Source organism: Ambystoma mexicanum, chromosome 2p (assembly GCF_040938575.1).
Source record: "Ambystoma mexicanum isolate Mex_15411 chromosome 2p, UKY_AmexF1_1, whole genome shotgun sequence".
In the NCBI taxonomy this organism is placed as follows: Eukaryota; Metazoa; Chordata; class Amphibia; order Caudata; family Ambystomatidae; genus Ambystoma; species Ambystoma mexicanum.
In genome coordinates, this window is record NC_090923.1 from 1386186286 (window position 1) to 1386202324 (window position 16039).

Sequence of the window (16039 nt, forward strand, 5' to 3'; positions counted from 1 at the left end):
ATAAGGGGAGGGAAAGCAGAAGCAAAGAGGAAGGTTTTAAGGTGCTGCCTGAACCGAAGATGGCTCTCCTCAAGTTTCAGGGAGGCCCCAGCCGAAGAGAGGGATCTACCACCAACTCGTTGCTTGGAGAAGCAACTGACCCTGAGGGAGTTGGAGGCGGATGAGCGAAGAGCTCGAGAAGGATGATATTTAGGAAGAGAGCGTTGAAGGTATTGAGGCCCCAGGCCCCAGAAGGCCTTGTGGACGATGCAGAGGGTTTTGAACCTAATCCTCGCAGCCACTGGGAGCCAGTGCAGAGATTTCAGTCCTGGAGAAACACGAACCCTGGGTTTGAGGCCAAGGACAAGTCTCGCAGTCCTGTTCTGGATGAGTTGCAGAGGGCACAGAGTAGAAGCAGGCAGATTTAGAAAGAGGCTGTTGCAATAGTCCAGCCTAGAGAGAACCAGAGCTCTGGAGAGAGTGAGCTTCTGGGGGAAGGAGAGGAAAGGAAGGATACCTCTCAGGAGGTGTAGCTGGTAGTGTTACTTCTTAGAGACATCAGAGATGTGAGGAGAGAAAGAGAGTGTGGAGTCGAAGATGACCCCGAGGATTTTAGCCTTGCAGGTGGGTGCAGGAAGAGGGCCAAGAGAGGCCTGCCAGAGAGCTACAGGAAAGGAGGGAGTGGGTGAACTGATGAGCAGAATCTCAGTCTTACTGGCATTAAGGCAGAGGTCATTGGCGGCACACCACTCCTGGATAGCAGACAGTCAGAAATGAGGGATGGAGAAGAGGTGGCCGAAGGTAGCCTGAAAATGAGCCGAGTGTCATCCGCATAGCACTGAAAGATGGGGAAGAGAGCAGCAATGCGGTGGGCAAGGAGTGCCAGGTATTGGTTGCATAGCCAGGGAGAGAGGTTAGACCCCTGGGGGACACCACAGGTAGAGAAAAAGATAGCAGAGAGGAAGGACCCAAGTTGGACCTGGGAGGGTCAGTCAGAGAGGAAGGAAGTCAGCCACGCCAGGGCCTGACCGGTGATGCCCAGGTTATCACAGAGACAATTTAGCAGGATGGCATGGTTGACAGTGTCAAAGGCAGAAGAGAGATCAAGTAAGATGAGGACACAGGGGTGTTAAGAGTCAAGGTTGGAATGCAAGTCTTCACGGATGTTCAGGAGAGCAGTTTCCATGCTTCTGGCAGTTCTGAAGCCAGACTGATGGTCATAAAGACAACCCACAGATTCAGTGTGGAGACAGGAAGGGAGTGATGGAGATTGCCGGGCAGGAGGGATCGGCACAGGGTTTCTTAAGATCTTAAGAAGAGGGTGCACAAGGGAGTGCTTCAGGGGGTGGGGGGTGGGAAGACTCCAGTGGCGTAGGAGTGGATGTAGATACAACCACATCACCCCGGCCCTCATCAACCTTCACTGGCTCCCACTGCATGCACAAGGCTCCCACTGCATGCATGAATCACCTTCGGTCTTGCTGCATCATTATTTATTTATTGAACATTTGTTAGGCGCCTATGCAACAGAATGGTGCTTCAAGGCGCCACAAAGCAAAGTGAGGAGGTAACAAGGGGAGAAATAACCTTGGAAAAAACAGGAAGTATACAATTGTGGTCCTACTAGGCCTTGTAGCATTCTGACGTGCAAGTGCAGTGAAGAGAAGAGAAGTGCCGGAGATAGGGATGGGTGGTGGGGTTTGGAGGGAGGGAGCAGTGAATGGACAAGTGCTGCTGGGGGCCCGGGAAGGAAGTGCCAAAGGAAGCCAAAGGAGGGCTTCAGGCTAAGTGCTAGGGAGAACGAATCCCAGGGTGGGATGCATAGCCGCCATGCAGGGGGCCCGCAGGGAGGCAGTGCTCAGTGGGGGTACTGGCATTGACTGGGTGGAGGGCCTCGTAACCGGTGCGATTAATGAGGACCAGGCCACTGGTCTCAGCAGAGTTTTAAGATGTTTCCGTAACTTAAGGAGGCGGGCTCAAGTTCTAGAGGGGCAGGGAGGCTGTTCCAGAGGGAGGCACCAGCCAAGGAGAGAGACCCGCCCACCCCTCTCTGCTTGGAGAAGCGTTTGACAAGCAGAGAGTTGGAGTTAGAGGAGCAGAGGGCTCTTGCAGGGGGAGGATTGAGGGGGGAAATTGGAGATAGCATGGTCCAAGGCCACAGAAAGCCTTGTGGATGATGCAGAGGGTCTTGAATTTGATCCTCGTGGCCACCGGGAGCCAGTGGAGAGATTCTAGGGCTGGAGAGCTACAGTCTCTGGGCAAGAGGCCAAGGATAAGTCTTGCAGCCTTAGTCTGGATTAGCTGAAGGGGGGTTTAGGGAGCAAAGGGGGAGATTGAGGAAGAGGCTGTTGCAGTAGTCCAGCCTAAAGGACCAAAGCTCTGGAGACATTGAGCTTCTGAGGGATGGTGAGGAAAGGGAGAATGTAACTCTGTGCCTGGCTGTGAGTATGCTTCATGACTAACGTTGCTATGTCGTGGTGTCACTAATGATGTCTGCACAATTGTTTTCCGTTGTTAGTCAGTCTGATCGAGGCATTTGAATCCATGATCAGGGTAGTGGTACCTGTCTCCATAAAGACGTTGAATGGATAAGGTTTGAATGGGCGTCTAAGAGAATATCTGTTTGCATAAGTGGATGTCACTGGCCCTCCTGGGGGCTGTCCAAACAGTTAGTTGCTTTGTGCGTTCCTGACTTTTTGGGCTGTCATATTCATGGGGGTGAGAGGGGCATTCCAGGGACCCTCTCTTCAGCCTGTAAGGGGATGAAGCTGGAAGTGGGCATTCTTGGCAAGGGCCAAGATGTGAGGGGTGAAGGAGAGAGCGGAATCTAAGATAACACTGAGGATTTTGGCCTTTCAGGATGGTGAGGGTAGAGGGCCCAAGGAGGGCAGCCAGGGGGTAGGGGGAAAACAGGGCACAGGTGACCCAATGAGAAGGATCTCTGTTTTACTGGCAGTAAGACAGAGATTGTTATCTGCACACCATGCCTGGAGGGCGGTCAGACAATCAGGGATGAGAGAGGAGGAAGAGGAAGTAGTAGAAGGAAGTTTGAAGGAAAGCTGTGTGTCATCAGCATAACACTGGAAATTAGGAGAGGAGGAGATCAGGTGGGCAAGAAGGGCGAGATAGATATTCAAGAGCCACAGCGATAGGATAGAGCCCTGGGGGACGGCAAAGGTACAGAGTGTGGTGGTGGAGGAGAAAGGGCCCAGTTGCAACTGGGAAGGGCAGTAAGGGAGGAAAGAGGTCAGCCAATGCAGTGTCCGGTCTGTGATGCCGAGGGTATGATAGAGTTGTTTTATGAGGATAGAGTGGTTGACCATGTCAAAGGCAGATGAGAGGCCAAGGAGAATGAGAACAGCAGGCGAGTTAGAGTCAAGATTTGCAAGCATGTCTTCACAGTGTTCAGGAGAGCAGTTTCCATGCCTCCGGTGCCCGGAATCCAGATTAATGGTCATGGAGGCAACCAACAATCTATAAGGCAGTCACCCAGCTGCCTTGCAGAGAAACTCAGCATCTCTGTCCGACAGCGCACCACCAGAAGCCAGGACACATGCACACTAGAAATCTGCTGCTGCAAAAAGGAAAGGTCGAGAAAACAAGCCTTCTCTGCCTACACCCCAAGACTGTGGAACCTCCTCCCCGTCAACATCTGACTCATCCCCACACTCCTACATTTCAGAAAACAACATACTCAAGACCCACCTCTTCAAGGAGTCTCTACTCCTCAACGCCTAGGCCATCACGGTGCTCTCCACGCCACCTGGCTCGCTAGACGCTGCTCGCCCCTCTCCTCACCACCACTCTGTACAGCTGTAGCCCTCCTCTGTGCCCCTCTGTATCCCACCCTCAGCTGTATATCTGTTCTGAAAAGCGCTCCGTTAATCATGTGCACTTTTGAAAACCTCTGTAAAGCGCTCTGCTGCTTCTCGAAGCTGGGTCCGCTCTCACTAAATACCATTATAATAAAAGGTAAACACGGACAGGCGTTATTAGCAGCTTTATTTTGGTTATTTTTTTTTACAGCAGACTCATCAAAGCACACGCATTGCTAACTACATCGAAAATTAGACCGCTTTTAAATTAGGTTTCATCTTCTACCCCCGTTTCGATTTTGAACCTTGTTCTTTCTCCCCTCCTCTTTATGCCGAGGGCTCCCAACCTACCACTCCTTTCCCCTCCCCACCAAGACGCCTATCCGCATGACACCCACACATCCGCCTTATTGACAGTGGGCGCGTCCATCCAATTTTGATAAAGAGAAGCTTTTGTCTTGTTCGTTAAGCCTAAACAAAAAAATGCATAATCCCTAGTACTTTAAACCTTTCAAAAAAAGTTACAAACACATGAAATCCCGAAATAAACGTATTCTAATATCATAATTTTTAATAATAATAATTAATATGATATGACATAAAAGCATTCACGTTGAGTTAGAAGCACATTACGGGTGTGGGCACATTTCCTCCTAATTCTGAGCACAGGAACGACTGGCAGAGTCTCTGACCTCGAACTGGGACGGAGCACATATACCGGGACACTAACACGCAGTGCAGCTTGATCAGCACCTTGGAGAGCATCTGCGAGCACTTCCAGGTCAGGGTCCATACAAACGGAAGGACCTGGCCCAAGTGGCGGTGGACATTTACTCGGAAATGTAATTCTTGCTTCTGCTGAGCTGCTGTTCCAACTTTGCTCCTGACTTCTTCAGGCAGCAAAGAGACAACCTTCTAAAGTCGCACTCCTCAGAGACGTGCTGCTCCAGCGGGACACACAAGAAGCACACAACTACAGTACCATGCAGCAGTCACAGAACAGAAAAACCCTCCTACAAAAAAAGACCACATACCCAACTGAAACAGACAACAAACACCAAAGCGTGATACAGCTACAGTATTACAGGCCAATCCGATACACTGGCCGACTGGAGTGGCCCTGCTACAGTAAAACCCTCCAGAGGGCAACATTACAACAGTCGCACACTGATGACACATTGGTGTGCGTGTCACTGTAGCAGAGACGCCGTCTCACTTGTGCACACACTACAGAGGCAGATGGGTTGGCCACTGTAACAGGCCAAATGTACACCTCCCTCGTAACAGACGAGATACACGTTACCAGGGTAACAGTGAGGTATCGCGAGAGGGTGAAGCTGACCCAGCCGTAGGCACAAGCGGCCTGGGAAAAGGTCCAGGGTGCAGTGTTGATGGGTGGCACCTGGACGCATAAACACCCGCCTCATACCCCATTCATTTGTTTATTTCTCCCCCCCCCCCACACCGGACATCCCTATGCTGGGTGCTGCGTCTGCCGAGAAGAGGGAGCGGGGGCATATGTAGTTATGTTCAAGGTGCTTATACCGCGCACTGTTGCCACTTGCGTGGTTTCTTGGCGCTCGCTCGCCCATTCATACTGGACAATCCCGGCTCTCATTCTAACCGCATGATCTCAAAACTGGGGGCGGGGGGGGGATTTGCAATCAAATGTTATGAAGCCGCAAGTGCCAACCTGCATGTGCACGCGTGCGAGCAGGCTTCTGGTTGAGAAGTCCGCTTTTATTTTCAAAGGTAGCTGGAAGCATTGTGTCATTAAGTTTGTCAACTTCACACATCTTAATTCACAGCATGTTTCCTTCCTTGCATTTGACATTTCACTTGGTAGAATACAATAGAGCAATTGCTCACGTTATAACGGTTTAAGTGCACTGCCTTTTACAGATATGTATTCTTCTTTACACTAATTTTCCCTCTAAAAGTGAACCATGCTTGCTGTGCTTAACACGTTTCTTCGTTCACTTCGTGTATGTTGTCAGGTTCACCTCTGAGCCACTGTCCTTCCAAAGATAAAAATAGATGCCAGATGTGTTACTTCTCCAGGTTGCAAGTGTGTGATCCTGGGCACATCGCCTGCTCCCTCTGTGCCTCAGTCCCCTTAAATATGAGAATTTGGAGCGTTATAACACCGTGGCGACCTTAAGAAGGGCTGCAGCAAAACCAATAATTTTTGCTTTGGTCTAGGCATTGCAAAGATGGTTTGTGACGATTGAGGGCCAGTGAGGGAAAAAGGAGCAGTGCGTGGAAAGGGGGCAGCAGTGCCGGATTAAATCCTGTGGATGCCCCTAGGCTGTCGAAATGTCACCCCCCCCCCACGCAAATTATCTCCAAATACGTTTTTAATTTTCTGCACTGCTTTATTTTGATCCGTTGTCACGGGGCCCCTTAAAGGAGTGGGGCCCATAGGCTGGTACCTACTTGGCCTAATGGATAATCCGACACTGGGGGGCATGAAGGGAAAGAAAAGGTATGAAGGCAAGGGAAAGAGGGCAATGATTGGCAAGGGAAAGAGTGAAGCTTGCATGGCGCTGTCTGCAGTTGCACAGAAGGGGGGGACCCGGGGGGAACGCGAAGCGTTTCCCCCCCGGGGAAGTTTTTGGCGCTGCACATGGCCAGCGAGTGGCCGTGGGGGGCAGAGGGCCCTTTCTGAGGTATTTAAGGGGGCAGGGAAGGTTCGGGAGGCAGGCGACGGTTGGACTTGGTGATTGTGAAGTCCTCTCGCCTGCTCCCGAGCCTTCCCTGTAGCTGGGCCTAGGGCGTGTGTGGTGGAGGTAGGGACTAGCAGGGTTTTAGTGGCGGGTGGTCAGGTTATAAGGGCAGGGGGAGGTGTGACGGCAGCGGCGCCTTATATTATATAAACATTTTTTTAAAAAAGAGGGTGGTGTCGCGGGCCCTACATAGTTGGGGGTATCGTACATAAGGTACCACCCCCTCTTACCGGAGCCGCCATCCGCAGGTTATTTCATCAGGGCGGGCGGTTTGGGGCCAGTGATAGCCGCGGTTTTCTTTTCCTGGGAGGGAGCTGGTGTGACGCGGGGAGCCGGGGAAGTGGGTATCCCTCGCCGGCTGTAGTGTGGGCCCGGAGGGTTGTGCAGTTCAGGTGCCGGCCCTACTTCGCGCGTGTGCGTGGGGGGCGCAGTGGTTCGGCTGGGAGGGCCATTGGTTTCGAGCCCGCGTGTGCTGGGCTCCTTGTTCCTCGCGTGCGGTGGCAGCGTTCTGCAGGGAGGGGGCAGAGCGGTCCTCTTAAAGGGACCGCTCCCCCTTTTCCTTGTAGAAGGAGGAAAGGCACTGCGGTGCGGCGGTTGGGCCACCAGGGGGAGGGCTGTGGAGCTGGTTTGGCCCGGAGTGGGGCCTAAATAAAAAAAAATAATAATAATAAATAAATAAATAAATAAATACATTTAAAAAAAAAAGAAATAAAGAAAGAAGGAAAACGCATTGTAGGGAAAGGAAGGGGTTTTGATAAGGGGTCATTAGTATCAGTGGTGGGTGGTGCGGGGGCCCTGTGGGGGTTTTTTATTATAAGTAGCTCGGCAAGAGAATGGTTAGAAGGGGGGGCTATCCAGGTTTGGGGGGTGGTTGGCTAAGTGGGGGGGATTTAAAAAAAATATATATATAAGTATTTTTATTAGATAAGAAGGTTGTTGGTAAGAAGGGGTTATTTTATCTATTTTAGTATTTAGTGTTCAGAGTGAATTTTGTGGGGGGTTTATCGGCGTCCAGGGTTTTTTTCTGGCCTCGGGTAGGTTCTGGCTAGGGGCTTAGGTAGCAGGGTGCAGCAAGGGGCATAGTTAGGGTGCCAGAGAGGTTAGTGCACGATGGTGGGACGAGGTGCAGGCAGGGAGGTGTTGGTGGATGCGAGGGCGCTGAGGGAGGCCCTGGCCATAATTAGCAGGGCATCTAAGGCCCAGCTGGAGGGGAGGTGGGGGAAGTAACAGGTGAAGGGGAGACAAGTGGGGCTAGGCCGCAGCGGAGGGCGGCAGCTGATGGGGCCCTCGCGGCAGTGGTGGCTTGCGCCCCTGCAGGAGGGAGAGGGGAGGTTTGGGAATCCAGGGGCAGGAAGATGAGGAAGGAGATAGACAGGAGGGCGTCCGGGGAGGTAAGGCTTTCGGGTGGGCAGCCACGGGGGGACGGACTGAGGGACAGCACTAAGGGAGCAGCGAGTGAGCAAAGGGAGGTGGCTCAAAAGAACAACGGTGGGGTTAGGGAGGAGGTGCAGAAGGGGGTGCAGGGGCAGAGGGGAAGAGGGGGGAAATACCTACGGAAGAGTGCGGGTGGGAGAAGGAGACCGAGGTCTCCATCAATAGAAGTGGAGAGGGCGGGGATCGGAACGGCCCCCCCGGGTAGGGTGAGGGCGGAGGGCGCTGCACAGCCCCCGCTGTTCAAATGGAAGTAGAGGGCTTGAGAGCGGCCCCTGCTCGGTCAACCTATGGAGAGCCTAGAGGGTGCAGCACGGCCCCTAGCAATGAGGACCCAAGGGTGGAGGTTGGAGTGCCTCGCCCGAGAGAAGAGGACCAGGCAGGGGTTTCCACGGCCCCGCCGAGAAGACGTCAGAGGAGTGGCGGGGTGGACACCCCGGGCTCGCAAGAGGATGAGCAACTCGACTGGGGCACAGACTCGCAGGAACAATGGTATTTGATGGGTGATGAAATGGGTTTGGAGGATTATGTGGGGCAGTGGGAGGTGGATGGTTATAGGTCGGCGGGGGAAAGGGGGGGAGAGAAGAGGTTGGGCTTGGGATATGGAAAGACAGGTGCAGGGGTGTCGGGGGGGCAAGCGGGAGGGGGAAACGTTGGCTGGGTGAGACTGCTGATATGTTTTGTCCCCGCAGTAGGAGCCCGATAAGGAAGGAAGTGAGAAGCATTGGTGTGGACGCAAGGCAGCAGACGGCGGGTGCAGAAAGAGGTGAGCGGGAAAGGGAATGGTCATCTGCATGGCAGAGAGTGGTCCCAGGGGGAGGGACGGGAAACGAAGGGACGGGTTTGCATGGGCTGATGAAAGAAGTTGGTGTACAGGCCATTGGAGCCTTGGGGGTTGAAAAGAGCATTTGCTCAGTGGAGATTCAGACGGACAAGGTGGTGGAGCCATTGGTGCTCGAGGTGCACGGGGGAAAAGAAAGGAGAAAAAATTGCCATACATGGGGATAACAAAACCGTTGGGGGCACATTTGATGGCGGCGACCAGGGAGAAGATTCAGGCGGGGGAATTTGTAGACGTTTTTAAATTGCTCCATAGGGAAGTGAGAGCTAAGGAGGGGTCTAAAGAAGAGGAGAGGGAACTGGCTGCGCGTCCAAGAGTACCGGTGACCATTGAGAATTGGACGTCGGAATTTAGCATTTATGCCAGTGTTTATTGTGAAAAATTTCCTGAGCGTTGTGTGGCCCTACTAAAATATATGGACGTAATTAGGAAAGCTTTCACGAGTTTTGGGGGCTTTGCATGGGTGAGGTATGACGAGGAATTCAGAGCGAGAATGGCGGAAGACAGTCAAGCGGTCTGGGGGGGAGATAGACATGGATCTTTGGCTGCAATGGATGGCTCCAACGAGGCCTGCCCCGACATTGCACACAGCAAGCGGGCTGCCGGTGCCCTCCCGGCCCTTTCTTGGTCGCCCCGCCCATGAAGGGGCGGGGGAGGGGGCAGAGGGCAGTGCTCAGCTGCATGTTGGGTTTTCAACAAGGACGGCTGCACTAGGACCCTGTGTAGGTTTAGGCATGAGTGTAGCAAGTGTAGTGGAAAACACCCGCTTACGCAGTGCTTCCAACAGGGAGACAGGGGGAGGGGGAGAGGTTCGGGCAGAGGGGTTGTGGGGAAAGGCTTTTACGCCAATTAAGGTGGGGGTTCTGCAAGAATGGTTGCAGTTTTATCCTTACAGGGATGGGGCGAGGATTTTGAGTGAGGGGTTCAGTAAAGGTTTCAGTTTAGGGTATCAGGGCTCAAGGGTGCGCCGGTGGGCTGAAAACCTGACGTCGGCCAAAGAAAATGTGGAAGTGGTAAGGACAAAATTGAGCAAAGAAATAGCGGCAGGAAGGATTGTGGGGCCATTTGATGACCTGCCGGGGGACCTAGTAATATCCCCATTGGGGGGGGTGCCCAAGAAAGCTCCGGGGGAGTTTCGGTTAATACACCATTTGTCTTGGCCAGAGGGCATGTCGGTGAATGATTTCATTGCCCCGGAGGAATGTGGGGTGGTATATGCAAGTGTTGACCAGGCAGTGGAGCTGATAAGGAAGGTAGGGCGAGGGGCCTTCATGGCCAAGTGTGACATCAAAGCGGCGTTCAGGTTACTGCCGGTGCACCTGGAGGATTTTTGGTTGCTAGGTTTGCAGTTTGAGGATCGCATATACATAGACAAAGCCTTGCCAATGGGGTGTGCAATTTCCTGTGTGCTTTTTGAGCGATTGAGCTCATTCCTACAGTGGGTTTTTTTCATTTAACTCGGGTTGGGAGAGTGTGCTGCACTATTTGGACGATTTTCTGTTCATTAGCGGGGCAGATAGAGAGGGTGAGTGCAGAGGGATGCTAAAGTTGTTCCAGGAGCTGATGGAGGAGTTGGGGGTGCCGTTAGTGGAAGACAAAACAGAGGGGCCTGCAGTGGTATTGACATTTTTGGGAATTGAACTCAGTGGCTATGACCTCACGCTTGCCGCACGACAAGGTGAGCAAACTGGTGGTGCTGCTGGAAAAGGCAGTGGGGGCCAGGAAAATGACGCTGGTAGACATGCAGAGATTGGTAGGGCATCTGAATTTTGCATGTAAGGTGGTAGCACCAGGTAGGACGTTTTGTAGGAACATGGCGAGGGCTATGGCGGGAGCAAAGTGCACACATCACCGGATAAGAGTATCGGGGTCAGTGCGGGAGGACTGCAGAATATGGCTGCGTTTTTTGGAGAAGTTTAATGGGGTGTCAATGTGGTTGCAAGGGGACCCGGTGACATGGGAGGTACAGATATTTTCGGACGCAGCAGGAGCGGGGGGGTTTCGGAGTGTTTTGGGGGGGGGGGGGAATGGTGTGCGAAGAAATGGCCTGAACTGTGGTTGAAGGAGGGAAGGAGTATAGCATTCCTGGAGTTTTTCCCACTACTGGTGGCATTGGAGCTGTGGGGAAAGGATTTGCGGGATAGGAAAGTGAATTTCAATGTGGACAATGAATGTGTGGTCCACGTGGTAAACAGGCAGTCAGCAAGGGATCAGAGGGTGGCGAGACTCATGAGGGAGTTTGTGCTGAAATGCATGGAACTGAATGTGGTGTTTAAGGCAACACATGTGCCGGGGAAGGATAATGGCATTGCTGATGCATTATCTCGTTTTCAGTGGCAGAGATTCCATGGATTGGCTCCAGAGGCGGATCAGGAGGGGCAGCAAATTCCCGAAGAGCTGTGGAGGATAGGAAGATGAGAGTGCTGGCTTTGGTGGAGGGTTCATTGGCCGGGGCATCTAGGGAAGCATACGGGAGGATTTTATTGGGGGGGGGGGGTGAGCGCTTAGTTGGAAGGGCAGATGGGATGCGGAAGAGAGGAGGAGGGACGATGTTGTGGATTTCCTCCTGAGGTGTATGGACAGGGGCTGGTCAAGAGCGACTATAGCAGGGAAGTTAGCAGGAATTGCTTTTTACGGGAAGTGGTTTTGGGGTTTTCAGCCGAATGGGGGGGAAATGGCGAGTAGGATGCTGGAAGGATGGGCAAGGGAAAGTAAGAGGGACAAGGATAGCAGGAGGCCGATATCGGCGGAATTGCTGCAGAGGTTGGTTAAGGTGGTAGGGGGAATTTGCTGGTCGGTATGGGAAGGGGAGCTGTTTGCGACATGTTTCACGTGGTTATTTTTCGGGGCATTTTGGGTTTCGGAGTTGGTAGGGGGAAAAGGGGGAGCTGCAACGGGAGGATGTGCACATTACAGAAGTGGGTTTGGACATAAGGATTAATAAGTCTAAAATGGACCAGAAGGGAAAGGGTTCCTGGGTTTTGCTGGGGTGGGGGAGTAAGAATGTATGCCCTGTGCTGGCAGGCAGGTTGTGGAAGGAGAGGTGTGGGGTTGAGACAGGCTTGGTGTTCAAGCATGAGGATGGGTCAGCGGTTGCAGCGGCACAAGTTTTGGGAGAACTGCGGAAGGCTCTGCGGGTGTTGGGAGAAAAGGGCGAGGAATTTTGGTAAGCATTTATTCAGGATGGGCGCAGCATCGGAGGGAAAGACGTTGGGTTACTCGGAGGATAAGGTGAAAAGTTTGGGGCGGTGGAAGTCTGGGAGATACAAGGGGTAAGTTAGGGATTTTCATAAGGGAAAGTGTTGCGGGATGGGGGGTTTGAGCGGGGCTGACAACAACGTGGGGTTGGGGTATTGTATTGTGGTAGTAATTTTGTAATTTCTTTTTCAGATGCTGTGCGAAAGGAGGGGGAGTTGGCGCAAGTGTGGATTGTCGGCCATTCAATTGTTAAATGGGCTGGGAAAGAAGCGGAGAAAAGGGTTCTGGGCAGGCAACTGGGGTGTAGCTATAAGGATGTGGTGGTAAGATGGCACGGGCTAGGGGGCCTGCGCTGGGACCAGTTGCTGCCTATGTTGGCAGGGTTGCGGGAGCGCTACAGGGCGCCGGAGGTGTTGATCATTCACGCTGGGGAGAATGACTTGGTGAGGGATACTGGGGTGGCCCTACTAAGGAAAATGAAAAGGGATTTGGTCTGGGTGTGGGAAATGTGGCCGCAAGCGGAGGTGTTGTGGACCAAGTTGTTGCCGCGTAGAGTATGGAGGGGAGCAAGGAGTGAGGGTGCTATAGAGCGGGCTAGAAAGGGGATCAACAGAGAGATGGTGAAGTTTTGTGCCTCGTTGGCAGTACAGTTGATGGAACATAAGGAAATAGTGTATGAGGGCTTTATGATTTTTAGGGAGGATGGGGTGCATTTGTCTGTTTATGGGAACAATCACTATTTGGCGGACTTGTGCTGTTGGCTAGGAGATTGGGTGAAGAGTTGGAAATAAAGGAAGTGGTTGGGGGGTGGGGCAGAAAACACCTCGGGGAAGGGTTTTTCTGGTGCCGGGGGCATGGCCCCTTTTGATGTGGGGGGAGGGAAGCACAATGGGGGAATGACACAGGAAAGGAGGGGGTGGTGCTGTTTGCACAAGCGGGCCACCCCGGGGGAACAGGTATTGAGCCTGGAGGGGCATGGCCCCATGGAGAAAGCGGGACGCCTGGAAAAGGGTAAGGAGATGGTAGGGTCCAAGGGACATTTAGGGAGGAAATGGCTTTATTTAATTATTTAATTCTTGGGGGAAATGAAAATGTGTAATTAGTTAATTGGTGGTTTAAATATTTCGTTAGTCTGTAAGGCCATGGAGCCAGGTGAGCATTAATTGTAAGCTTGGGCCTGTCACATTAAAGCAACCTTTTCCACTTTTAAATGAGTCTGGGTTTTTGTGCAGTAAGCCAAAAAGGGAGATGGAGGGTGATTCAGTGCTCAGGCATGGAAAAACATAGCACTAAAACTGTCTTCAGGACAAATAGTTCCAGTAGAAATAATTTGGAAATAGTAAAGTGGAATATCCACCAGCACGCCTACCTTCAAGTAAACAAAACCCAAGGCAAGGTAGAAAAGGTTGGTTGTGGTCGGAGCATTATATCCAAAGTAGCACTATGGCAGCTACCATTAGATCATGCAAGTGACACTTCTGTTTGAATCGACATCCAAGACATGGCTTCTGCTGGATCCAGGTGTAAAATAAGGATTTTAATTAATGGAATTTTCCTTATGAAATCCTTACGTATTCTGCATTTCTTGTTAGAAATGCAGAATACGTACAGACACCCATCTGTGAGCAACTTGATCCATTAGAAACTAATATCATCGTAGTATGTAATAAAAGGCCAGATGTACGTTTGTCTGAAGCTGCACTACCCGCTTTGTCTGTTGTTTCACTAGAGGGAGCTGTTGTCTAAGGAAACATGTAGTGGTCCTACTATGTGAATGAAAACCTAGGAGACTGCCCAAACGGACAGATGATTGGATGTGTAGTTCTGCAGGCTTTCGGCTATTACAGGGATTGCAATGGACGTTGAAGTGAAAGTGGAACCGTGACTCCAAACGCAGAGGGAGAGAGCAGCCCTGTCACACCGCGCAATGGTTCAGGTCAGGAGAAGAGGAGTGAGGTGCAGAGAGCTCAGGGTGGGAGAGAGCATCTGTGCCACTGGAGCACAGAGCACCAGTGGTGTGACTCCAAACGCAGAGGGAGAGAGCAGCCAGGTCCCACCCATGCAACGGTTCAGGTCAGGAGTATACCACAAAACTTACTGACCATTCTGAAAATGTCTTTCTTCACGCACTTTGGCCCGTGTACATTAGTTGGAAATAATCAACCAGAATGTATACCAGGGCACCCGATGTTCAGTTAAAAAGCCTGCAACAGTAGAGGCCAATTACAGCAAGGGTGAGAGAACTTAGTTGAAACTACTGGATCCAGTTGCAGAAATGTACTTTAATTGACAATCAGGTAAACTGTTTCCAATGGCAGAAACTAAATGTGCAGCCTTTTTATGCACCATCATAAAAGACTGTGATGCACTACCAACACATTCACACTTTGTTCATTAAATGCAGAACACACAGATGGTCAGAAGTGAACATCCAGGCACCTTCAAAATTCATTCAATAAAAGACATTGGGCCTCATTACAAATACAGCAGTAAGTCCTCCACCTGATCACAAAAAAACATCCAAAATACCCACAAAAATCGGTGAATTACCACCAGGGGCAATTCCACCAAAATCCCCATGGAGTGCTATGGGCTCCAAAAATGGGGATTACCACCACTCTGCCACCACTTGAATTCCTGCTGTAAATCCACAGGATCAAGTATCAGTAACAGTAATTAAATTTGGCGGTAACTTGTCAGATTTACCACAAAACTCGTAATGAGGCCCGTTACATTTTACCGAAGTGTAATTTGAGAGCATCTTTGCAATATAGTTCCCGTTTTAATCAATGTTTCTTGGATGCCACCGTTAAACTGCGTTTCGCAGGTTTTTCATTTGAAATATAGCATAGAGAGGCAAACGCAGACACATCGTGGTTTGTCATCTTGATTTAAAGTGTGGCATTGAGATGCTTATCGGCGATTAGATTTTTTTTCTTCCGGTAGTGGTGCCAAATACTGTTTCACAAATGGCACTAGCTGGGCAAAGGCCGGCCCAGAGTTAACCTTTCCTGCTCCTAGAGGCATCGGTGCCCGGGCCAGCCGGGTATATGGCGCTGCCGCAGCTTGGTGCAAAGTCCTGCTTGCAACAGAGCGAGAGTGCAGAGCTCTCAAAGGGCCTGTATTCGGGCCCCAAAATGCCATTCAACCCCGCGTTCCCTCCCCCCACGGGCCTTTGAATTTTAGGACTTGCTGGTTTTTCTTTCCCACTTGATAACTCGAATTCCAAGCAAAAACAGGACTAGGTGACTCTGGAGAGGTCTGCACTTAGTCCACATTTTCAGAACTTGCTTTTGCCAAAATGTTGTTCCTGGTCTGCTCTGGCAGCTCACTTTTTTGTTTGTGCGCAGTTCCATGTCTTCCGAGACATGTGCAGCGGCCCAGAGTGTTACGCTTTTCAGGAAAACAAACCTCGCCGCCGATATTCAAGTAAGCCCGCCCCACAAATCCACTAATGCAGGCATGCGTCAAAGCTGCGTGCCCTGTTAGCAGAGCACCTCTGCGCCCCGCCCATTCGCCCCCCAGTGTCCTACAAGCATCGCCCCTCTACAGACCATTACACTGTGCAACTCTTGCCTCTCCTTGCACTCTTTTAATGCCCACCCCCTCCTCCTCATATCCCTAGATTTGACACAAGTAATGTCAAAAGTTGTTATGCCTTCTGCTGTTCATCTAACCTACACGTAACACGTCTGTTTAACCGGTAAAGCAACTCAACGAACAGAAATACCTTTCTTTGAACTCCTCAGACCGCCTGCCCTGCTCGGGATCCTCGGGTCACCGATGAGGGAGTAAAGTGCAGGTCTTGCCTCGGAGCTGGATGAGTAGTCACGTGGCGTGGGAGTCTTAGCGAGCACCCTTTAAGTGCCAGCATGATTGTCCTGTACTTCCTAGGTCTATTGATAGTAGGGGCTCAAGCCGAGGATACGCGTGACGCCAGTGGATAAGGCCCACCCCACGTTTTTCAGGAGTCCCCCACTTTTTTCAGAAGGCAACCTTGATATGCTAATTTCTGGTGACGCCACATTCAGCCACATTCAATCGGTATG

General features: G+C 51.5%; 1 protein-coding gene across 1 annotated transcript in view; it reads right to left on the bottom strand.

The window, feature by feature from the left end:
* LOC138567523 (D-serine dehydratase-like) overlaps positions 1-15831 on the bottom strand; it is a 516199-nt gene extending 500368 nt beyond the window's left edge. The window contains exon 1 of the mRNA XM_069645796.1: positions 15721-15831. The gene's annotated coding sequence lies outside the window, so the exon portion shown is untranslated. The remainder of the gene's footprint in view (positions 1-15720) is intronic.
* Between the last annotated feature and the right edge of the window lie 208 nt (positions 15832-16039).